This window comes from Lithobates pipiens, unplaced genomic scaffold (assembly GCF_037356315.1).
Source record: "Lithobates pipiens isolate NorthernLeopardFrog02 unplaced genomic scaffold, aLitPip1_a1.2 Scaffold_16, whole genome shotgun sequence".
Taxonomy (NCBI): domain Eukaryota; kingdom Metazoa; phylum Chordata; class Amphibia; order Anura; family Ranidae; genus Lithobates; species Lithobates pipiens.
This window is the reverse complement of record NW_027507748.1, coordinates 540,886,400-540,913,074: the sequence shown is the minus strand read 5'-3', so window position 1 is coordinate 540,913,074 and position 26,675 is coordinate 540,886,400. Positions and strand designations below refer to the sequence as shown.

The 26,675-nt window shown below is 40.9% G+C and overlaps 1 protein-coding gene across 2 annotated transcripts in view; it reads left to right on the top strand.

Annotated features, from left to right (window-relative positions):
- Positions 1-26,675, top strand: part of ADCY6 (adenylate cyclase 6) — a 357,827-nt gene that overhangs the window by 134,163 nt on the left and 196,989 nt on the right. The window lies entirely within an intron of this gene.

The window sequence follows — 26,675 nt, the reverse complement described above, 5'->3', positions numbered from 1 at the left end:
ACCGTGCTACCTGAAAGCAGTGATTCCTGTTCTGACGCCACCTCCTGAAACTCCTCTCCTCAGCACCTAGGTAGTTCAGGCGGCAGGCTCTCTGAATTTCAATGGGCAGGAGCGGTGGAGGAGCGATGTATACACCACCCCAAAGATGCTGCTTGCAGGACATTTTTTAATGTCCTGCCAACGCATCGCCCCAGCGTGAAAGCACTTGGGCTCTCACACTGGGACTGCAGGGGATGTGTTTTTCAGGCGCTTTACAGGTGCCCAAACGCACCTGAAAAACACCCCAGTGTGAAAGGGGTCTTGCACAGAGCACAACAGTTCTTGTATATAATATTTATGTCTCTTTTCTTTATTTATTCATTTGTTTTTTACGGGTTTAACTAGTTTGGTTTAATTTGAGCACCAAGCACAGTTTTTTTTATTTTTATTTTTTTTATAATTAGACTGAAAAACATAGTATGCATAGTAGCATACATAGCAAGCATAGTAAACCCAGTGGAGGTTTACTCCAATGGAGGTTTAGAGCTCATATGCTGTGCTCGGTAACATCACTAATTATTTTATTGCAAACGGTCCTTGTCTGCTGTGTTCTGATTGTTTTGGCTTTAAAGATGCTCTCTAGTTTATAACCCTGGAGCTAACAAGAACAGAGCCATATCTAGAAAATGGATAGTGCATAGTTTGCACTATACAACTGAAATGATTTTATAATGGTGGTTGAGTGAATGGAGCAGAACTACTGGATGCATTTTCAAGGCAAAGTTCTGTATTAAAATCAGAGTGTTCTTTTAATTACAAGAGCAAATATTTTGTGAGAAGGAAGCATATGTACAGTCTGTTTTTAATTATTTATATTTTCTTTATGTAAAGTGGGCGTACCAAGCATTAACATTTGAAAGAATTTTTCACTTCTGCAGAAATCGGTGATCTTGACCTCTTCTTATACTGGTCACAAAACCAAATTGCAGCACATTGGTCCCAGGCTGTTTTTTTTTTTTTCTTTTTTTTTAAAGCCCTGGGTCACATTAATGCGAATCTGATGCGATCTGAAATTCATTGATTCGCATATCATCTGAAAATACATTGTTTTCTATCAAGGCCATTCACATCGATGCTGTGTGATTTTGATCCGGTTAAAAAAAGGGACCCTGTGCAAGTTTAGTGCGGGTGCGGACCAAATTTAGTCTCCAGGTATGCCCAGTACCCTCAGAAATCACATTCAATTTGCCCCTGTCAAAACACAAATCGCACTGTGAAATCGCATCAATTCGCACCATATCGGTGTGAACCAAGCCTTAAGGTCTTATGGGACTACTGCCCTCTTCAGCCTACATACTGAAGATCAGTTGAGTCTGTTTCTAGCAGATGGTAATTTGACAAAGATTAAGGCCCGCTTCACACCATAGAAAAACAATCTGGATGAATTCTGGATGCGTCTCTGTGCGTTCCAGTGTGTGTTTGAGCTGTTCCAGGGCATTTGTTTCCTTTTTTTTTCTCTTCATCTTAAATAGGAACATGTGTGTTTTTAATGTGTTTTGCCACATTCCAGTACAGTTCAGTGCAAAAAGCATCATGTTCTACTTTTTTTTCTGCACTGGAAAGCACTGCAACTGACCACACTGGTGTGTACTAGGCCATTGAAACCCATATAACATACTGTCCATGCATTTTTGATGCAGAAAAATCCACTGGACTGCAGTGACTGTTAAAGCCCTGAAATATTTCTGCATCTACGAGTCCTGTAAATAGTGACTGTTTTAGCTGAGTTTGTGTGGTTGATGCATAATAATTCGTCACAAGTTGCATTTATTTTACTAGGACAGGGCAGATCTATGAGCTTATTCACTTATTAGAAAATACTGTTCAACATTGTTTCCCTCCTCTTTTAGGAGTGCTGCCTGCTATATGTACTGGAGGTATTTATGTATTGGGCATGGCTAAGCATTAGGCTTTATTAGACTTCTCCTATAGTGGGAAACATCTAAAGGTATTCTTGCATAGTTTGATTTCAAGGCCAGTATTGAACACAGATGTATCACATGGCTCTTAACATTACCGTCCGTGTTCCCAGCATTTACCACATTGGCATCGCCACTCACTACTATACACATCCACCATGTAAACCATGCCAAGACTGGGTTGCAGTCTATATTTAACTGTCTGAGAATGACATTCCCAAGAGAGAACTGGAAATAAGATTTGAATATGACGCTCATAAATGTAAACACAACACCAGAGAGCCAGCCGATATAGTAATATCATACAGTACATAGAAATCCTCAAGTATGGCAATACTGTAAGATATAAAAATTTTTTGGGGGGAAATAAAATATTCATTTGTATACGTTTTATATTCAGAAGTGTATCTTTTTTTTTTTTTCATTAATTTATAGTAAATATGTTTTCATACATCTTATCTTTTTTCCCTGAAAGCTCATTCCTCTTTCAGATCGTTTCCAATATATAAATCACATTTTGGAGCATTGAAGATGTTTTAGTTTAGGCTACTTTCACACTGAGGTGTTTTTCAGGCACTAAAGGGCTAATAATAGCGCCTGAAAAACGCCTCCCCTGCAGCCCCAGTGTGAGAGCCCTGAGGGCTTTCACACTGGAGCGGTACGTCTGCAGGACGTTAGAAAAAGTCCTGCTAGCAGCATCTTTTGTGTGGTGCGCTCCTATACCGCCCCTGCCATTGAAATGGCAACCGCCACCGAAGCACCTGCAAAACACTTCGGCAGCGGCGCTTTGTAGGTGCTTTTAACCCTTTATGCGGCCAGCAGCAGGGGTTAAAAGGGGCCCGGTATCGGCCAAAAAAGCTCTGCTATTACAGCTCCACTAAAATTAGCAGCGCTTTACCGCTAAAGCCCCCCCGCCCCAGTGTGAAAGAGTTTGTGTGGTGGCATTTCTAAAAAAAAACAGGGTACTATATTAAAACTGAGGCTGTATGGAAAAATACAGTATTGATGATGGCAATAACATTAATGAAAATGTAAACTTTGCTACATTCTTTAGATTTTTTTAATATACTGAACTGTTTTTGAATCGTATTATAGTCAGTTTCTTGATGGTCTTTTTCCTGTTATGCACCCTCAGGACTGGGGACACAGTACAAGTAGTCCCCTAGTTACAAACATTCGACTTACAAACAACTCCTACTTACAAACGGAGGGAGACAACAGGAAGTGAGAGGAAATCTACCCCTAAGAAGGAAAATTCACTTTTGTAAAAGTTATTATGGAAAAAAGGTACCTCCGCTGATGCTTTATCACCAATGCTTTTTTCCACAACAACCCAAAATTTTCAAAATCCAGCTGTCATTGGGACAGAAAGTGAGGTGAAATCTTCTGGACACAGACCACAAAAGAAATGTTACAGGGGTGTTAACCCTTCCCTTTGCTATCCAAAAAGCTTAAAATAGTTTTTTTGGCTGGAGCTACACTTAAAAATAAAAATGTACCTGTTCCGACTTACAAACAGATTCAACTTAAGAACAAACCTACAGACCCTATCTTGTTTGTAACCCGGGGACCGCCAGTATGTGTTAGACAGTCGGTCCCAATGAAAGGGAAAAGCTCACCTTTTTCTCTAGTGGAACTTTATGCAAATTATTAAAATGAGCAAAAAGGCAGGTTTGTCTCTTCTGCATTAACCACTTTTCTACCGGGCACTTTCACCCCATTCCTGCCCAGGCCATTCTTTAGCTTTCAGCGCTGTCACACTTTAAATGACAATTTCACGGTCATACAACACTGTAACCATGCAAAATTTTCATAATTTTCTCCACACAAATAGAGCTTTCTTTTGGTGATATTTAATCACTGCTGGGATTTTTATTTTTTTCCTAAAAAGACTGAAAATGGGGGGGGGGGGGAGTTTTTCTTTCTGTTTCTGCGCACTAATAGGCTGCACTAATAGGCTGCACTAATAGGCTGCACTAATAGGCTGCACTGATGAGGTGGCACTAATATTCTGCACTTATGGACACTGATAGGTGGCACTGATGAGTGGCAATGGTGGGCACTGATGGGCACCATGGATAAGCGGCACTAATGGGCACTGGGCATTAATGGGTGGCACTGATGGGCATCACTGATAGGCGGCACTGAAGGCCAGCACTGACTGGCATCACTAATGGGCACTGATTTCTGGCTGTGGTGGGCACTGATTTCTGGCTGTGGTGGGCACTGATTTCTGGCTGTGGTGGGCACTGATTTCTGGCTGTGGTGGGCACTGATTTTTGGCTGTGGTGGGCACTGATTGCTGGCATTGGTGTGCACTGATGGTGGGCACTGGGCATTTATTGCTGGCACTGGTTGGCATGAGTTGCTGGCACGCTAATGTAATCAGAGCACTGATCATCAGTGCCCTGATTACATTTCTCACTGTCCCCTGCAAGGAAATGTCGCTGATCAGCTCTCTTCACCACACACTGTCAGTGAGATGAGGAAAGCCGATTATTGGGCACTTCCTTGTTGACATGTGACCGGCTGTGATTGGACATAGCCAAGCACATGATTGTGCTTGTCCTAGCAGCACTGCGCGCCCGTTCGGGTGCGCCTTCATATGATGTCCACCCAGAATGAGAGCCGCACTGTCTCTACGTCATTTGATGGTGGGCAGGCGGCAAGTGGTTAAACTCGCCTTTTTGCCTGTCCACCCACGCAGCTCACTGTATGGATTTGGCAAAGCCGACTGAACTCCCTCACATGCCTGAGAGTGATGTTATATCGGCCTGACCAATGAAAGCACTCAAGACCCAGGAACCCTGCTGATCAAGGACATTGCATTGCTGGAACCAAAGTGATTATAGTTCTGCTTTATAGAGTAAGGGCCTGTTTTTCATAACAAGAAAAAAATAAGGAAAATACTGTATGTACAAAGACAAACTTCCTTAGCAGTGCTCAGTTGATAGTTTTCTTCATTCAACCTGCGGGATACACTGATTAGCGTCGTTATAGCTGGCAACACTGATCTTTCAGGAAAAACCCAACAGGTTGGTTGTACACAAGGCAATCAATAGATTGCCTTGTGTACAACCAACTAGCCCATACGTGTATCAAAAGTCAGCAGGTCCCTCCTGAACTGGCCGAATTTCAATCCATGTATGGCCAGTTTTAGGTAATTGTGGCTAATTACAAATACAATTTAATCATTTCTTTAGTTGGGTTAGGCTTTTTTGCCTAGAATGAGCTGCTGCTTTAAATATAGCTACCTCAAGTATAAAATAATATGCAACAAAAATAGAAGTAGAGGAAAAGGGCCCTTCCATATGGATGTATGTGCAACACCCTTAATAGGAAGTGATCTGCAGCGTTACATTTCCTGTTTGTATGCTATAGGAACTGAGAGTTCTGCTCCATTTAAACATTGTAATTTGATTTTCCCAGTCTTTGTGTTAAATAATTATGAGAACAGTTGCTAGACTCTTATGTTCAATAAGGATTTTACCAGACTTGTGTTCCTCTGAGATGATCATAGTACAAATTACCGTTTTGTTCATAATTTTATTTATTGTATTTTATTTATCATTTTATTCATAAAGTTCTTACAAAATTGTGAGAGCTATGGAGGCATAAAATAAACCTGAAAGTCCATAACATATTGTGCAAAGTCCTTAAGTTCAGTGCAACACCCAGTGTTTAAATCGGTCAGGCAAAAATGTCTTCTTACCAGATCCAAAGACTTTTCGAGGTCTATAATCGCATCCTGTGAGTTTTATTAGCCCTCACGTTAGGTGCAGATCGTCTTGCCAGCCTCCTTGTGGGGGACATTTCTGACAGCATCGTCAGTCCCCGTTTTCCAGCCACACTACCTCAGAATTTCTGAGAGGTTCAGAGCTAGTCTGGTTGGAAAACGGGGACTGACAGTAGCAGTAAACTGCTTGTCTTTCTCCTGACCTAGAAGAGGCAGGCTGGATACACTGCACTCTGAAAGAGACCTCTGTGGGACCCATGTGCAATGTGCTAATTCCAGTTAGAATATGCAGCTTGATTACTGCTTTCAATAAAGCCTTCTCACACTGGTAGTTTGCTATGTAACACTCTGGTGTCCATTTATGAAACTGTGAACAGCAGTGATCCCAAAGATCGCTGTTGATCTCAGCTCATAAACGGTTTATGAAACAGAGATGATCTGGGGGGAGAACATGTTTGAACGTATTCCCTAGCTGATGATCTCCACACACAGAGAATCTGTCATTGACTGACACAGAAACAGCCAATTTATGAAGCTGCAATCTCAGCACTTCACTGGCCAGCTGAGTCAGAATTCCCATACCCCCCCCCCCCCCCGATTCGCCAGCTCAGAGGTGGAGAATCTTGGAGTGAAGAGAGAATGCCAGGGGAAGGAGTACAATTTTTGACTTCCTCCTTCCTCGTTCAGACCCCCAAGCCCACTACCATGCCCCTCTGCCATGTGTGTGTATGTATATAGTGTAGGGGGACAAATATTTTATTACTAGGTGGGCGGTCTCCTCCAGGCGTTCTCAATTGTTTGTCTCCTTTGGAGGAGTGAAGCGATCTACAATCTACAAAGCTTCATAAACTGGCACCCAAAGGATAATGATCTCCTCTGTGAATTCCAGAGAAATGGAGAAGTGAAATTTTTTCACTGCTTCATAAACTGATACCTCAAATGCAGCAGCTAACCATGAGATCTGTTCTGTTGATTTTCGTAGATGACTATACATATGGGATTTTTTTTGAGTAACGATTTTAAAAATGAAATCTAAATTTTAGCATTTAATCACATCTAGTATTTAGGTCTACAAATAGAACACAAAGCAGATCTCACCTAGTACACAGCTGGAGAGCTCAATAGTTAGCAGGTGATTTTCCTTCTTTGCACAGCTCTTTGTCTCCTTCAGTTTCGAAAATGTCACAAGGAGTTTCTGACCTGAGGCAGAATTGGCAGCTTATACTCCCACTGTAAGGGAACAATTCTGCTTCAAGATATGTGTACACTCTCCTTTCACAAACACCAGCTATATCAATAAAGGAGAACTCTAGCAATATCACAATACTCAGTAATAAAACTGAAATTTGAATATGTTCAGACAATAAGATGTTTTTATTTCTCAAATACACTTTTGATTCTGCTGGAAAACAAGAATGTTGCAGAAAAAAATCTTGCTTTATGGATTCTGGTTCGCAAACCACATAGAACATGACATGTATATCTTCCAACAATCTATACTAATCATCCTCTCACAATTCGATGAGCTTCAAAATTTTGGATAGGACTTTATATGCCTAATTATTTTGACCAAACCTTGGTTTTTCAACTAGGGTTTCTGAACAGGTTGCTAGTGGTTCATTGACCATTGCCGAATTCTATTCCTGCCTAGGATGGGAACCAAATTAAAGGAGCAACTTTTCATGGATATCTAGTGTAATTGGGTCACTTCTACACTGACCAGGGAACACTACAGTTTCTTTTCTGATCCTCATTATTATTTTCAATATATTAAAGTGGTAATAAACCCTTAAGCAGGCCATAGATTATACAATGTTCTTTCCTTCCACCACAGGTGGTATAATAGGATGGCCCAAAATATATAAATAACAAATGAATACTAATAATTAGTATAACCTCGATATAAGAAATCCAAACTGTATATTTAAGTGCATAATAAGCTATTCATAAAGAATCATAGTCCAATGATAAATATCCATGGGGGCATTCCCATTTGGTGGCGCAAATGTCCAGTTAGCTTGTTCAGCGGGGGAATGGGGGATAGGAGGACCAGGTTCCCAAGCCTGGTCGTAAGACTGTTGAGAGGCCTTGGGGCTGACCAGGCATGTAATTAGACTGCTGGAAGGATAAGTCCTATACAATAGTAGCAGGGTTGACCCAAGGTTATGGGGACAAGTATTGACCAGTCATACTAGTGCATCCCAAAAAACAAATGAGCCACTCAGCATGGAATGTGATCCTGAAGAATGTCAGGGGTGGGAATGTAAATAATAGGAAGGAAGCTGTTCAGTAATACAGGCTGCAGAGCAGTGCGCCAGGGGACCCCAGAGTGTTTCTGGTTCTCCTTGATGAGCTGGATCAGGCACCGCAGTAATGAGGGCTTGGAAAGGGCTGATGATGGGGAGTCCAGGGTTCCAATCCAGGCACCTTGATGACTAGGTGTTTGCTGAACACACATAATTCATCTGGAATGTAGAGTATCGCTGCTCTGCAAGTTTTCCTGGCCATGATATGGAATGGATACCGCCACTTGTATGCAATACCATATTTTCAGTTGAAGGCTGATGAGAGGGTGCAGGAGGTCTGGGAATAAGGTAATCAATGCCCTTTCAAAGTCCACAGCCCCCTTGTTTCTTGCCATTTGCAGAATTGTTTCTTGATCACCAGCAACATATTAAAGATGCCACAAACTGTGCTCAAGGTTGGCCTGGCTGGTAGCCTTGGGGATCCCTCGAGCTGTATAATATTTCTGTGGTGCTAATTTTCTTTGTCATTCAGCTGGGTCCAGAGGGCTTCTGTGTGGCCATTTTTCACAAGGTTCAGCTCTTGTAGCACTGTGATAGCCATGGCTTGGGAGGTGCAAGCTGTTTATACTGTGTCCAACCTATGATGGATGATCTGGAGGCTCTCCTCCATCTCTATTTTGACTTTCTTGATGGACTCCAGGCAGAGTAACATGACTTTGAGATCGTTTTTCATTGGAAGCAGAATAAACACCTTTTGTTGTTCCTGAGGGACTTCTGATGTGTTTCTGCCACTCTATGACTTCCTTATGGAGCTTGTATGGTCAGTGTCCTCGGAGTCCAATGCCATTGTATTGGTGCAGCCCAAAGCCTGTGAGTTCACAGAGCATTTGAAGAAAGCCTCAATGTTTGTCACTTCTGTGGCTTCCTCTTGGCACTGAGAGTCATGGTGAGCTAGTACAGACAAGTGGGTGCCTAAAGCAGTGTTACCTGAGTATTGATGTGGGATCTATCAGAAGACACGTCTGCACGCTGCCATAGACAAGCTCTGCAAATGAGCTTTCCAGAGTGAGAAGGCTGAGAGAGGCTGATTTAACCTAAATAATTAGTTCACCGTACGTTCTCCACCACATATTCATTTCTATATTGTCCCCAGGCATGACTACTGTCTGTCTTTTAACATTTCACTGTTGTCTACTTTTAGTTCTTTCCTTCCTTCCATCCTTTTTTTTTTTTTTTATATATTATTTTTTTTTGTGTAGCCTATACTGGTATGTCAGTTATTACTCCCAAATTACGAGATTTTGTTTGGAAGGCACAAGACATTAAATTCAATGTTCATGTACATTAAGTGCTCTGTCTGGAAGGTCTAAGTGCTATTTATTTTGGGGGAAAAAGGGGGAATACATTCTGACCATTTATACTGTCAGGTTAAACTTTGTCCCTCGTGGTTCAGAAGCTGCCCTAATATAATACAACATCAGGACAGTTTTGAAACTGTGAGTGGCAAATTACAATTTCAAAAGGAGTACTGAAAAAAAAAAGTTCTTTACAGGTATAAATGTACCTCACAGTCATAAAATGTGGCCTCCCAGGAACACAAATTATAGGATAATAAATAGGCTCCAGGCAATGTTCATGAAAATGTTTAGAAATAACTGCGTGATTAAAGGACCATTTGGCCTTTGCTGAAGCAGAATAATTACCTGTGGACTGTATGGTTTTGCCCTTTTAGACCTCATCAGCCTGGTAATGATTGAAGCATGATGGAAGCCTACCTTCCTGTAATGTGCCAAACCAGAGGAATTAGGTTCGACCTCAAGGCTTCAGGTAACAACAGATGTGTTCCTGTTGTGGAATTCATTTTATGCATCCATGTAGATTAAAGTACACTTGCCATAGGAAACATTTGTAGACAGACATTTTTTACCTCCCTTGAAAATGCTAATTTCTTGGCAGTGTGTGACTTCAGTACTTGGGACTACAAAACTGTCACCTTAATTGAAGTTACAATTCCTTATTTTTATACTTGCTCTATGCCAACAACTCAGAAATGATTAAAGCCAAAGCAGCAGTATGACAGCCAAGCAAACATTATTTTCAGGACTGCTGTGATAACTTAATATTCCTCTCATGAGACTTTTTCTACTTTAGTGACAGGTTTACTTTAACTTAAAAAGGAACTTTAGAGCCCATGTTTTTGGGGATTTTTGTATTTTTTTTTTTTTTTGCAGCTTTCCTATGTACCTAGAGTCTAGTAGTGGACTTCTTGCTTGCATGACTGTTCATCCCACCCTCACAGGCTTTTATCCTTTTTTTCTTCATGTTCAGGTCTCAATCTCAAAACCTATACCGCATTACCCTTCTTATCTGGATGAGTGAGTTTGTGGTGGAGGAACTTGACTGGCCAGCACAGAGCCCTGACCTCAACCTGATAGGACACCTTTGGGATGAATTAGAGGGGAGACTGTGAGCCAGGCATTCTCATCCAGTGCCTGACCTTAGAAATGCGCTTCTGGAAGAATGGTCAAACATTCCCATAGACACACTCCTAAACCTTGTGGACAGCCTTCTCAGAAGAGTTGAAGCTGTTATTGCTGCAAAGGGTGGGCCAACTCAATACTGAACACTACAGACTGAGACTGGGATGCCATTAAAGTTCATGTGTGTATGTGTAGGCAAGCATCCCAATACTTTTTGTAATATAGTGTACTTCAGGCTGGTCCTAGGACTTCACACTTTTGGCCTAGACCAGAAATCGGGAAGAAAACTAAAACATTTTTAAAAAAAAGTTTAAAACGGGTAAATATAATATACCATTGCATGTGCATATTTACTAAAGCTAGCAGCATAAGGATTACAAATAGTTAATTGTTGATTTAGAGAGTTTTGTTCCACTTTAACAATGTAACCATATGACTGTTCTGGTAATTTTTGGATTGTTTGAAATCATAATAAATTTCCTCTAATTTCTTCACAATTAAGGCGCAGTGTCTGGTCTTCCGTCGTATGTCTTTTTGTAGCATTGAAATCTCCAGAAAAGGCAGCTGTGTACACAGTTGAAATACATATAAGTGAACTGTTTTACATGATAAAACATTTGTATTTATGTTAAGCTACTCTCATGATTTTTCATTTCTATCTACACTATAAAGCAGGACCTTGACACCGCTAGTCACAGTGGCACTCCTGCATCTTTGTGTCATCACCTCCAGTCGGCTCACTTTAATATGGTTTGGGGAACTTATACTAATATAAGTTTTTTTTTTAAGTCCACTACAAATTGACAGTTCTATTTAAGTACTATACCTCCATGTATTTCAGCCATATAAGGAGATTCTACATTGTTTCAGTCTTATCTTCATGTTCAAGATTTCCTTGCAAGTTTCATCTCTTGGTGCACACTGTCAGTTGTCTGTGGTTCAGAGTAAATCCGATTTTACTATATATATTTTATATGTACTGTGTGTAGACAATCCAGGCATGCCCATGAGGCTCAAAGGCAGTTTTATATAAATAATTACAAGAGTATTTCACAGTCTACGAAGTACCATGCTATTTTCATTTCTAATTTATAACCGCCAGCCTTGTACTTATTTGTTTTAATGAATTGACTGGCAGCCGTAATATTCAAGAGTTCAAAATTAACAGCACCCCCTACTTTCCTTTGCTTGAGTGTTAATATGTGATCACATCTACAGGTGAACAATGCTATAACCTTACATATTTGGCAGCGTTAACCCATTTCATAATGTTTGCCCAGTTATATAATGCATAAGTAAACTATGAAACAGTGCTCCCAAATATGGGAGGAAGATGGCATTCCAAAGATCAAAACAGCATATTTTTGCTATTCATTTTACATGAAGGAATTTTATATCCTCAGAGCACAGGTGCGGAGATTAGAATGTTTTTGACTAGTCCTGCATAGTGGCGTGGCTGTACACACTGGTCAATTTACAGGCAGTTGTCAGATTACCACTGCTGTGCTAAGAGCTACTGTGCCACATTTATGTACGAAAAATTGCTAAAATGTGAGTCATAAGCCCTATTTCAAGCAGTTTGCAATATGTTACCAGTGTTTGCTTGATGATAGGGCACATAATGTAGAATTATTAAAAATTACAGTACTTTGCCTACATATTCACCCACCCACTCTTGAACTCGTTCACATTTTACAGTGTTGGAGCCTAGAAGAAAAATTAATTTAAATGGTATACTTTGTTGCTGATCCACAAAAATTAATCCATAAGGTCAAAGCAGGGAAATCTACATAGTTTTGGATCTTTATAAATGAAAAAATTTGTAAGTCTTGTTTGTATTTTGATTATTCACCACCTTTTGCTGTGGCAACTGTCGATGAAATCTGGTTCTACCATTTGCCTTCAAAAGTTACCCAATTGGCTAAATTGTGTTCACCTGGAAAAACGAAATGTAACAAAATCAATAAATGCACCTGTCTTAATATATCTACAGTGTGCGTGTATGTGTAAATAAATATAAATATATATAATATATATATATTAGAGAGAGAGAGACCCACACTATCTCACAAGTGAGCACACCCGTCACATTTTTGTAAATATTTTATATCTTTTCATGTGTCAACACTGAAGAAATTACACACTGCTACAATGTAAAGTAGAGTGTACAGCTTGTATAACAGTGTAAATTTGCTGCCCCCTCAAAATAACTAGACACAGCCCTTAATGTCTAAACCACTGGCAACAAAAGTGAGTACACCCCTAAGTGAAAATTTCAAAATTGGGCCCAAAGTGTCAATGTTTTGTGTGGCCACCATTATTTTCCAGCAGAGCCTTAACCCTCTTGCACATGGAGTTCACCAGAGCTTCACAGGTTGCCACTGGTGTCCTCTTCCACTCCTTCATGGCGACATCAGAGCTGGTGGATGTTAGAGACCTTGCGCTCCTTCACCTTCCTCTTAAGCACGACCCACAGATGCTCAATAGGGTTTAGGTCTGGAGACATGCTTGGCCAGTCCATCACCTTTACCCTCAGCTTCCTTAACAAGACAGTGGTCGTCTTGGAGGTGTATTTGGAGTAGTTATCATGCTGGAATACTGTCCTGCAGCCCAGTCTCCGAACTGAGGGAACCATGTTCTACTTCAGTATGTCAAAGTACATGTTGGAATTCATGGTTTCCTCAATGAACTGTAGCTCCCTAGTGCCGGCAGCACTCATGCAGCCCCAGGCCATGACACTCCCACCACCATGCTTGCCTGTAGGCAAGACACACTTGTCTTCGTGCTTCTCACCTGGTTGCCACCACACGCACTTGACACCATCTGAACCAAATAAGTTTTATTTTTGTCTCATCAGAGACAGGACATGGTTCCAGTAATCCATGTCCTTAGTCTGCTTGTCTTCAGAAAACTGTTTGTGGGCTTTCTTGTGCATCCCCTGATTGCATATATTAGGCCATATATTAATATATGGCACATTTGAGCAGCCCATGTGACTATAGAGACACACATGTGGACATATATACAGTGATAAATGACAGCCCACTCCCTCCCTCCTCCTCCCCCCTTCTCCTTCCCCTTCTTCCCTCTCCTCCTCCTCCTGCCCCTCCTCCCCTCCATGCCCACCAACCAGCTAAAGACAATGGGGGTTGGATCTTGCATCCTGATTGATGGAGGTTTCACCTCCTTGTTATTCTAAGACACAGGCTGAAGGGACAGAAATCTGCCCACACCATGTTTTTTTGTCAAAAAATAATAAAGATTTGATTTAAAATATATATTTGCCAAATCTCTGTGAATAGATAAGGACAGTATTAGTGGTAAAAGTAACCAAGAGGTCAGTTGTAAGTCCCAAGGCCTCTTTCACACATGCGGGGGACCGTTCAGGTCAGCCTGTCAGGTTTTTCAGGCAGACCTGAACAGACACTACATTCACCTCTATGGAGTGACAGATGTCAGCGGTGACATGTCTGCTGACAACCGATCAGCTTCACTAAATCCAGACGGATGGAAACCCTTTTTCCATCTGTCTATCTGATCGGATGAAAACGGAAAGGCAGATCCGTTTTCATCCGATCCCCCATAGAGGACAGCGGTGCTCTAACAGGTCCGTCCCTGCGCTGTGAGCAGCAAGGATCAACAGCGTGATCCCTTCTGAGTAAGTGGAGTCCATGAAAACGGACAAGCAGGTGTGAAAGAGCCCAAAAAGTTTTTGCACACCAGGTTCAGTGTGGTGTGACTGGGGCATTGGCTTGCTTCCCATGAAGTCCATTTACACCACACTATTGCCGTGGTGTGTGATTGAAAAAAAGTACCGCTTTCAGTAACCTTTTTTAGTGTGGTGGGTTGCAAGGCAAACCACCACATTGCATCCATGCCACAGTTAATAGAAATAAGCACCCTGAAAACCCTGTTTATGCAGTGCGCAATTAGATTTATAGTATAGTAGTATAGTTCTACTCATGCAAAGTCACAGTTTGTGAAAAACTCTTTAGCATTGAAACGTTGATACATTTGAAGCTTGGAGCCTCCAGTGGTTGTGTTTATGAACACCTTTCCTGCATTGCAGCGAGGTAAGCAAAGAGGGTTTCCAGATATTGAAGAGAAGGAACTTAGGCAGGCCACAGATGGTGCAATTTTCTTTTCTGCAACAATGGCTTGCAGGAAAGAAAATCACTCGGTTCCCCCATCAACACAATCAGTATTGATGGGGAAACCTCTCTTGCGGAGGCAGAACTATTGTGTTCTGCTGGCAGGGGGTGGCTGTCCCTTCTGGGAGAACACAGTGATTATTGCTGGTGGTTATAGCCGCTGGCAAAAATCTCATGCTAAAAATCTGACATGATTGTTGTATCCAAGTCAATTGATAAATCAGCCTGCCCATACATTGATTGAATTCCTGGCACTCCCTGCTGAACCGCTTTAGAGTAAAGTGGTATGCTATAGCAATGCTTCTGTAGAAAAACTGAAACCTATTGCAAGTAGGCTGTATTCCCTGTATGCGTTTAAGACTTTCTTTGAAGGTATGAACTTATTGTAATGCTAGCAAACACCAAAGTTTTTACAAATAGGTACAGATTAAAGAAAACCTGTGCCATTGTTGAACTTTCACTTTAAAAATGGCTGTTGTGATAGACCACATATTTTGGCAAGGGTCAAACAGTCTCTACAAAAAAAAAAAAAACTTTTTCCATTTTGCTATGTATATGGCCAGCAATACTGTTTCGGCCTCAAGCATTTCCGTTCCAGTGATGGCATTAAACTCCTCTTGTGCAACTTTCCCGGCAGATTAGAAGTAAGTTAATGATTATAAGGTCATTATGTAATGTGCATCAGTACTATTGAAGAGAGTGAGTATTTTGTAGTGTTAAGAATCTTTTACTTTTTATGCATGGCAAGTTAAAAATTTTATTTTTTATTTTTTTGCAAATCTTTTTATTAAAGTTTATGCAGTAAACAACAGCAAGCAAACTAACAAACAAAAAAGAACACATACATTGGTCACGACTACAGTTACAGGCGTGATGTATACAGATTTGTAATACAAGATAGTTTGGTACATACAGAATATGACGGAGAGTCTAAGGCACCTCATTGGCCACAGATAGCTGACTCCATGAGCAGCAGGACAACTTGGGGTTACAACACTCTACTCAGACATATGACATTTCCACTGGTGCAGTTTCCCGGTTACTAGCAAAGGGTAACTTGTTAAGTAGGCTACGGGTCAGAGGCTGTGGAGGTGTCAGCCAGCCAGCTGGACCAGACCTTGTCATATTTTTGCGAGCAGCCCCTATTAGCATAGCAGTCTTTGTAAAGAGGCAGGCTGTCGTTGACCAATTTCTTCCACAGGGAGAGAGGAGGGGGAGTTGGCTTACGCCAGCTGAGGGCTATGGCCTTACGGGCGTAGAAAAGGAGAAGCCCAACCAGGGTGCGTCGCGCCACAGTGGGAATAATATGATCTATCAGGCTCAGTATGCAAATTTCTATGGAGGGCTGGAGCGATATGGAGGTGACCTGTGTAATGACCCTCAGTATCTCCTTCCAATAGTCGACAATGGCCGGGGGCAAGTTAAAAATTTGCATAGCTGTATACTGAAGCTTTTTAACTTGTCATAATCTTGTTGTTGAATGGAGACAAGGATACCTTGTATCCTAGCTAACATTAATGTTGTTCATCAGAATTGTAATTTATTTAACCGGCACCTGGCTGTTTGCCAGCTTTTGCAAACTAATTGCAGAACCAGTTTGCTGTCTTTTTGCAGGTGGAAGTTAGATGGCGCGTATGTAGAAGTCATAGTGTTTGTATAACTTATTTATGCTTTTGATGCGAGTATATTATGCAGAACTTTCTTAAAGTGGTTGTAAACCTCCAAAATAAAAACCCAAAAAACAACCTGCAAGGCAAAGGCATAATGAGCTAGTATGCATCGCATACAAGCTCAATATGAAATACTTACCTTAGAACGATGCCTTGAATTGACGCTGGCACACAACTCACAGGGCTGAAATCTTTCCCAGAGATACTTCCGGGTTCATGGACTCCGGCGCTGTGATTGACCAGAGCCACGAAGACGTCACTCCCACGCATTCCCGGCTGGTCACAGCATGGGCCCTGAAGAAACTGTACGAGCAGGCCGTTCCTTCATTGTGCATGCGCCAATGACGACGACGGCGGCGGCAGTGTATATAGTAAATATCTCCTAAGTGGTGAAAGTTTAGGAGATATTTACAGTACCTATAGATGAGCCTTATTCTAGGCTTACCTGTAGGTACAATTAAAGAGGAAGAGTCTTTACTTCCTTTTTAAGGGCTCATGCACACTGCAGATAAAAAAAAAAAAAGCTTATACAGGCTTATGAGCTTTTATTTCAGAGAAAAGCTTGTACTTTTTTGGGCTCTTTTTTTCACATTTTATTGAGCTTGTTTGAGTTTCTTTGAGCTTTTTTTGAGCATAAGCGTTTTTTTGTTTTGTTTTTTCACAAACCCTTCCCTCAGCTCAATTTTCCTGTGTTTTTTTGTGTTTTCGAGCTTCTTTGAGCTTTTTATTCTCTTTTGCGCTTTTTTTTCACACACTTAGCCGTTATTTGTGCTCGAAAGCACCTCTCAAAAACACAAGTTTGGTGGGGTTTTTTTCTGCCTTTTAAGAGCATATCCAGTAATTGCCTGAAAAAGCCATAGTGTGCATTGACACATTGGCTAACATAAAGGGGAGTTTCCAGGCAGAAAAAAATAAGCGATCAAAAACCTGTAGGGGTCGCTTCTTTGAGCTGCAGTGTGCATGAGCTCTAAAGGGCATTTAACCACACTTGAGCTAACCTGCACTTGTCATTTACACCTGCCTGTTATAGTTAGTACTTTTTTGTCTTTTTCAGACTATTATTAAGTTTAACATACCCTTCCCATATATATATATATATATATATATATATATATATATATATATATATATATATATATATATATATATATATATATATATATATATATATATAACTTCCTATCATGAGGGATTCCTTTAAAAGTGGAGCCGAGGGCAAATCAAGTAAATTCATAAAATCTCACCAGGATAAAAAAAACTTTCTCATTTGATGGTAACATTTTAAAATAGTTTTTTTTTTTTTCAGATTTTTCTTTAACTACTTGCTAAGCCACTGATCTGGAAATGCACATGCTAGGTGTCCTGATACTATTGGCTACATCCTTGTTCCAGGACAGTGACTCAATAAATAGTGAAGCAAGGATCAGCATAGCCCCAGAGCCAGCATCCTCAAATATGGCAGCTACCAATGCTGTATTTCTGTCTTTAGAATATTATTTTAAAATACTCCTGATTTTATTTAAATTAATGCTTTTTGACAAAAACATACACAATTAAACATTGACAGTATTGTTAAACAAACTTACAATCAGAAAAAAATAATCTCAGATGTGATGAAAGAGTATGTGGGACTATGTTGAAGTCTTTGGGGTACCCACAAGCTAAGAGAACACTAAACCAATACCGTATATATATTCCAGGGTAACATTGTTTCTCATACATCTCTGTTATTTTAGGGATCGACTGTCTCCATGGTGTGATAAAAAATGTTGCACAAGAGCATTACTTTTGCAATTTAGGTACACACTTCTCCCTTATTTGCCTTGCCCCCAACAAAATACACTCTTCCAAGCCTAGGACATGGGGAACATGTGTCAGTGCTATACTGTAGTCGTTTTCTTGGAGTAAATACCATAGGATTTAATGATCAGATGACAAACCAAGATGTTTTGGTAGCTGTTTGCAGTACAAGAGATGTTAGCTTTCCCCTGTTATGATGCAATTATTGAAGAGGAGCTCCAGTCTCCCCCCCCCAAAAAATTAAAATCAGCAGCTACAAATACTGTAGCTGCTGACTTTTAATCTAAGGACACTTACCTGCCATTGGATCCAGAGCTGTCCTCGCCTGAGGGCCCAGGTGCCAGCAGCTTGGCTTAGGGAAATCGGCAGTAGAGGCTTGTAACATTTTAAAATGTTACCATCAAATGAGAGAGTTTTTTTTTTTTTTTTTTTATCCTGGGGAGATTTTATGAATTTACTTGATTTGCCCTTGACACCACTTTTAAAGAGGCTTTCAACTGTGCCTACAGGAGCCGCCATGTGCTTTGTGAATGGTCCTGCAGTTTTCTGGGATTTGTGATGTGTCAGAGAAGGCTGCAGGGTTGTCAAAATTAGGTACCTGCTCCCACCCCACAAATAAATGTGCCCATTGTAAAGGAGTAAGAAGACTGGAAATTCCCCTTTTTTGTGAAGTTCTGCTTTGAAGTTTTACTAATCCCAGGACTGTATCACTATATCTGGTTTCCCGCAGTACACAGAACATGGAAATGCAATTATTTTAGTAAATATAAACTGCTAAATACCTTTTCTCATTATCAGTATATAGCAGTCTTGTGACTTATCAATGTTCAGCCGAGCACTGGTTAAAGCTTGTAGGAGGAGTTTTCATTGTCCTCTGTCTGTCCTGTGAGGCTGCATAACCCTTGACCCTCTGTCTGGACAGAGCTGACCCTGTGCTGATCACATTCACCCTCCCAAAAAAAAATCTAGAAATACACACCAAACTGAGCATGTGTGGAGTGTCTCGAAGGCTCTGTCCTGTTAGCAGATGGATTGGGAACAGTGGAATAAGGGGAGGATCAGAACAGATGGACTTGAACAGCCTTTTTACACAATGCAAAGGATTAACCCCTTAGGTTCCACAGTGAGTAAAACAGGCATGCATTATTGCATATACAAACTGATTATACTGTTGTGGGTTTAGTAAACAGTATAGAGTTAAATCGAGTTCATAAATTGCTTTTCTTGGACTAGAAATATTGGTCATGGGTTGGTGTGAGAGCACTCCTAATTGACTACAATTATAGGACCTATTATTACTTTGTGACTTTAAATTTTGGGCTGACCTCTAAAGTCTGAGGTTGTGGTTGCTACACAACCCAACTAATTACAATGCAATTTGTCCCAGCTGCCATTTTTACAAGAGTTTATAATCTTGTTGTGGTTGGCAAATAATCCCATACAGGTTCCAGTGATTAATTGGATACTGAGAATAATTTTTTGCTATAGTCTTGTTGGCTTTTAATTGTAAGTATATATTTGCCATCAGGTAGTTATCAGTCAAATTAGCCTTTCTGATAATCCTTATGAAGCTTAAAGAATTTGTAAAGGCAGATTTTTTTTTTTTTTGTATAGAGTAGAGAAGGGTTAAAACGACTGTCCTTTTTTTGGGGGAGCAGTATTTGTGTCACATTTGGGAATTATCCTTCACTTCCTGTCTTGTAGATTCCACAGGAAATGAGGATACCGTTACAATATGAATACACTATTTCTGTAATGGCGGCAACTCAAATCTTTAGATTTACCCTCATTTTCATTCATGGTGACATTGGTGATCAAGACAGTTCGAGAGCAAATCTCCCTAACAGGTATACAGTCAGCAATCTTTCATTAAAATTAAAGAAAAAGTTTTCCATACTTACTATATATATATATATATATATATATATATATATATATATATATATAAAATTTTCATTCTTTATTTAGACGCTTCAGCCCCGGAAGATTTTACTCCCTTCCTGACCAGAGCACTTTTTGCAATTTGGCACTGTGTTGCTTTGACTGACAATTGCGCGGTTGTGCGACATTGCACCCAAACAAAATTGATGTCCTTTTTTTCCCACAAATGGAGCTTTCTTTTGGTGGTATTTGATCCACTGCAATTTTTATTTTTTGCGCTATAAACAAAAAAAAGCGTCAATTTTAAACAAAATTCAATATTTTTTTACTTTTAGCTATAATAAATATCCCCAAAAAATAATTTTTTTCCCTCAGTTTAGGCCAATACGTATTCTTCTACATATTTGTGGTAAAAATTGCAATAAGCGTATATCGATTGGTTTGCGCAAAATTTATAGCGTCTACAAAATAAGGAATAGTTTTATGGCATTTTTATTATTACATTTTTTTTGTAGTAATGGCTGCGATCTGCGATTTTTATCATGACTGCGACATTATGGCAGACATATCGGACACTTTTGCCACTATTTTGGGACCATTGTCATTTATACAGCGATCAGTGCTATAAAAAGGCACTGATTACTGTGTAAATGACACTGGCGGAGAATGGGGTTAAACAATAGGGGGCGATCAAGGGGTTAAGTGTGTCCTAATGAGTGACTCTAACTGTGGGGGGGTTGGGCTACAACTCGCATGACAGCGATCACTACTCCCAATGACGGGGAGCAGTGATCTCTGTCATGACACAAGGAAACACAAGGGGAAATGCCTTGTTTACATAGGCACTTCCCAGTTCTGCGGCTCCGTGACACAATAGCTGGGAGACCAGCGAACAGCGAGCCCGCAGGCACGGTCACGCTGTGCACGCCCGCTAACCCCGCCTATTAAAGGGGACTTGCATGTATGCCCATTTGCCCATCGTTGTCATTGTGCTGACATGTATCGGCATGCAGCGTCACCAGACAGGAATTGGGGGTCCAGAACACCTCACCACCTTCTTATCTCCATAACATAGCAACACTGCAGAATGCACAGGACATAGGAACGTTCAGAGTTCTTGGCAGTTTCAACAAATATTTTTTGCACTAGCAAACAAATATACAATTCCAATTGAATATTTACCAGTCTAAAAGGGAGAAAATGAGAGACTTTAATTGTTAGGCTTCTTCATTTAGTGTAAAATAGAACTATAGGCAAAACTTCTTTTTTTTTTTCTTTAATTTTGGCAAGAGAAAGGGAGCCTTATAACCCTATTCAGATTTTTGCCATCTCTACCTCATTGGAGTTTTCCCTTCACTTCCAGTCCCATAGCCAAAAAGGAAGTGAATGGAATGCCGTCGTGACCCCAAGGCAACCAGAACTAGTGTCCCATTGGAAGATTTCACATATATTACTTTTCAGGGGACATCCCAAAATGTAGGATTCTATTTCACTTTCACTTTCAATGGTAAGACGGGACAAATAGGTTAAATCTGCTTAATCAGGGGGGCACAGACAGCAATAAAAACTGCCAGGCGTTCTAATTCCTTTGCACTCCAGCCAAAACTGATGACGTGAGGGACGATGATGAGGAGGAAGGATTTGGGCTGACTTCTCCGAGAGTGTCTGTGGCCAGATGGCGAAGCGTGTGCTGAACGTTCTCTGCATCTGGAATGGGAAGATCTTGATGACCTGATAGGGCTGTCCAGGTAAGATGGTATTAGTGGCAAGGCTGTCTTTTCTATCTTCACAACTTGCCAAACACCCCTTACCTTACAGGCTGAGGATAGTCTGCTTGGGTAGAGGCTTCCATGAGCGGAGCAATAGATGGCTTACACTTAAAGTATATGTGACTATTAGCAGTGAGCAAGGAAAGAATCTATTCATGATAGCAGAGAGGGAGAGCATGAAGATTCAGCCTAGTGATGGCAGCAAGTGTAGCAAGATATTGGGCAGGTTAGCAGGAAACTGGCAAAACGAATCCCCACTCTTGTCTTTTCCTGTCGCGCGTGCGCAGATGCGTGGCCGTCATCTTTGGGATAGCAGGGAAGCACCATAGAACTACAAGGCCCAACCAAAAAGGAGCACAAAAAAACAATAAATAAACGAAAGAAAAGGTAGGAAAGAAAAAATGAGTGCATTGTGAAGGGGAAAATATGGAGACCACTGCAAAGATAAAATGCCTATATAAGGCTTGCATAATGCCAGGCAACATACCCCTGAGAACATCAGAGTTGAGTTCCCTCCATCTAGCTCATTTAGAGACTGTACAAGTGAGGACTTCCAACCAGAAGAGTCTTAACCTGACTGGGGTGAATGTGGTAAGGGTTCCTCTTTATAACTTATGGCTAACCATTCTTATCAGGTTGTGGGGGCAGAGTCACAACCCAGTGTGTGCTGCCATGATTGGACAGGAAAAAAGTTTTGCCTTTAGTCAAAATTCAAGCTGTGGGCTCAATCAAAAAGAAGTTGAAAAATGTAATCAGGTGCACAACTTCTTATAAGCTTTTCAGACAGAATTCATAGATATTTTCACAACCAATGAACTATAAAAATATACAATGGAATTTTTAAAGTTTAGCACAAAATTGCAGAATTTTGAAAAGTTTGAATAAGAGGGGGGGGGGGGGGGGGGGGGATGTTTGGCAAGCAATTGTGTATGCCACGCTCCATCACAGTAAAAGCTTTTTAGATTTGTCAGCTTTTTAAAAGCATATCTGAAACTGCAAAACAAAAAAAAATTATTGCAGTTTACCAGCTTTTAGATATGATGGCTTCATTACTGTTCAGTTTTTAAAAACATTTGGAGGATATAAAATACCTGATGATCGTGCCAGAAATGCAATTGTCTTTGTCACCTCCTGTGAGTTAAAAAGGTACACACGTTGCTGTGTAAATTACTAATCCCATCAATTCACAATGTAATGGAGGTGAACAAAGGTAGACACAATTAAAGTCCAAGCTATGTGACAAACCATGGCTGCTTCCATAAATACAGTGGAGAACTGATCCACTGTATCTATTCCTTTACATCTAATGGCTGGTAAGCTGCGATATATTACATTGTTTTGGGATTTATATATGCTTTTTTTTGTGGTGCACTTCAGTAGAATGTAGATCAAATTGGGGAAGGAAAGCTGAAAAAGAATCCTTGGAAATATATTCGTTTATCCAAATGACCTTAAAACTGAACTCCGTGGGGGGGGATCCTCCTTTGCAGTGAGGCTAACTCTTACACTGCAAGGATTGGATGCTTGTATATGCCTAGAGTCCAAGTAACAAGGACCTTTACTTACATAATCTCTTGTGTCACACTCTACTTTTGTCCCTGAGGCTCCGGCCTGTGGGTGGTCCCTTGATGTTTTCACATACAATGCAGGGCTATTGACCCTTCGTTGCATTTGATAACTTCAATGTGCCTGCGACCACAGAGGTGCCTTATTGAAGAGCCTGTGAGGTGCAGTCCCACAATGTGGAAGGAGCCTGCAGGAATGAGAGGTTGAGTAATTAGAAGTGCTTGCCACTGGATGCATAAATGAGCATTCAATCCTTGGTTTAATGCAGGGAGAGCCCCACTACATGGAAGGATTTTTCTTTTCCATGGAGTTCAGCTTTTTGAACAAATGTAGTGGGAAGAACAAGTATTGCGAAGAGTTGCACAATTAATTATTTAAAAAATTGTGATCTCGATTTACCCCCTCTGATGATCTCTCCTGCAGTGGTTGCTGATTCTTTCATAAGTGGAGAAACTATCTGCTCACTCAGCTGTCAAAAAACATCTGGGCAGTCTGCCAAGTTTTTTTTAAATTGCAACATTGTAACTAAGCTTCCTTCTTAGATCAAGGGGATAGAACTTCTGTGTAAATAAATAATCCAGGCAGACTGCCAAGTTTTCGACAACGTTCAAATTTGGGAAGTTTAACCACTTAAAGTCTGAGGCCGCGTACACACGCGCGGACTGTTCGCCCAACTTTGTCCGCTGAACAGTGTTTCGGCGGACAGTCCGCCCGTGTGTGGGCTTTCAGCGGACAGTTTCAGCGGACAGTTTGACGAACAAGGTTTTTCGGAAATTCCGTAAAACTGTCCGCTGAAACCTTGTTTGAGCGAACAGTCCGCCCGTGTGTAGGCTTGTTCGTCAAACTAAGTTCCGCGCATGCTCAGAAAGGATTTACACGCCGAAAGTTATAATGCAGTGTATAGGACGTCGTATTTTTCGTCCCGTCGTACGTGCCGTTCACGTCATCGCGCACGGTTTCAGCAAACTGTTCGTTCGTCGTGTGTGGCCATGTCCGTCCATGCTAATTTTGAGCGGACTGTTTGCCGAAACTGTTTGACGGACAAAGTTGGGCGAACAGTCCCCGCGTGTGTACGCGGCCTAAGGCCTCTTTCACACGAATGATCTGTTCAGGTCCTCCTGTCGGTTTTTAGGCGGACCTGAACAGATGCTCCATAGACCTCTATGGAGTGTCAGATGTTACCGGTGACATGTCCGCTGACATCCGACTTGCTCTGATCTGAAAAAGTGTGACGGAGGAAAAACCTACTTTACTATCCGTCATCGGATCGTGTGACCACAGACTCTATGGTCCGTCCTCATCCAATCCCTCATAGGGGAGAGAGGCGCTCTGACAGGTCCGTCCCTACATAGTATGCAGAGACAGATCGGTCATCTTCCTGCTCAGCGGGGATCGACGGAGCGATCACCTGCTGAGCAGAGCGGGCTCCGTACACGGACACGTCCGTGTGAAGGAGTCCTAAATCTTTTTCTGGCACTTCTTTCTTCAATTAAAATCAATATTTTTTTCTAGAAAATTACTTGGAACCCCCAAACATTATATATATTTTAGCAGAGACCCTAGGGAATAAAATGGCAATTGCTGCAATATTTTATGTCAAACTGTATTTGCCCAGGGGTCTTTCAAATGCAATTGTTTGGGGAAAAAAAAACAGTAAAGTTTGCCCAATTTTTTTTGTTTTAATGTGAAAGATGATGTTACGCCGTGAGGATCGCTAGAGAATCGTGATCTAGCAAAAAAATAGCAATTGTCATTTTAGCCAGAACCGTGCAGCTCTAGTATTGCATGAGTTTGGAATTTAAACTGTTAATTGCCAGTGCTTGGTTTCTCTGGAACATGGCAGAACAATAGGTACAGTGTTTTGTTTTCTGGTAGCTGTCACCATATCATTGGGGCTTTTGACATAACTTGCCCACAGAGTTGAAATCCATTTGTTAATTTAATCTAGATAACCAATGAGATGCAGCAGCTGACTCTAGCTTGCCTGATAGTGTTGTTTCCTTTGCAGGAGTGGCAATGCTGATAATTGTACATGAATTATCTCCACAAACACAGAGCTATAAATAATATGCCACAGTGACAGAGGGATCCCTAGAGCAGTTCTGAAAATAAATGTGCAGTGTGCGAGCGTGGATATAGATTAAACAATAATCATTGCTGCAGCAGACTGACAATCATAAACTGGTCTCTACTGGATTCAAGAGCACAACCCTTCTCACTTTTTCCTGGGAGGGTCAAATTCAAATCTAAATTATGTAATGATTCCTTTTTTGGCGCTGAACTAGCCAGTATTTCAACCTCGTATACTTAGCTCTGCCGTTTTTAATCCTGCTCGAGCCTTCTGCTATAATAATGCCAGTGGAAATCTGTCTATTTTTGCATCTGTAACAGTACATATCTCATTGCATCTTTTAGACATTATTAGACGTTTCTATTAGGGGTTGACTGATATTGTTCTTTAAGGGCCGAAACGATACCGTTTTTTTTTTGACTGCCTTTCAATCCAATAGCCAATATAAGGTGCCGATATTCTTTAAATTTATACTTTTTATTTTTACACCCTCTTTTTTTTTTTTTTGCCACTGTTATTGGTGTCACAAGGAATGTAAACATCCCTTGTGACAGTAATAGGTAGCACAGGTACTCTTTATGGAGGCATCTGGTGTCTAGAAGACCCCAAACCCCTCCTCTGTACTTGAAAGTATTCAAAACACCAAGATCAGCATTTTTTAATACTTTTTATTTTTCAAAACTGGTGCCTTTAGGATGCCAGTAATCTGGAAGTGATGTCATGACATCACTTCCGGGTTACTCGATCCGAGACCTGGACAAAGCCGATCTGTGGACGTGCTGGCAGGTCGCTCGGGCCTCCCGGTGGGATGGGATACCTGGGCAGAGGCGGGGGGGGGGGGGGGTCCCCTCCCTCTGCGTGTTATAACAGCCGAGAGGCTGCTGAGCGGCATTAGTTGTTATTACAAGAAAGCCAACCATCCGCTCTAAAGAGCGTTACCGGGGTAATGCCTGCATCTGCACGCATTACCCCAGTACAACCCCTTGAAGCAATATTGGTAAGTTTGTGACCAATGTCGATGCTTCAAAACAAAGTGAATATCGGTCTCCAAGATAATTGCTCGACCCCTAGTTTCTATGCTTTTTTGTATGTAAAAATATTTGGAGTTATGCATTTGTAGGTTAGGAGTTTGGATCAGTTATAAAAAATGTAGATTATATTGATCCAAAAAGTATCACAGTGAGAAACTTGGGATATGAATGGGAAATGCAGCAAACAAAATATCCCAAATTTTGTTTATGTGGCAATAGTGACCATAGCTATGCCAGGTACATATAACAATTGTTGGGGAAAAAAAAAAGCTTACCTATAGTTACTGTAAATATTTCCTAAACGTGCACAGTTTAG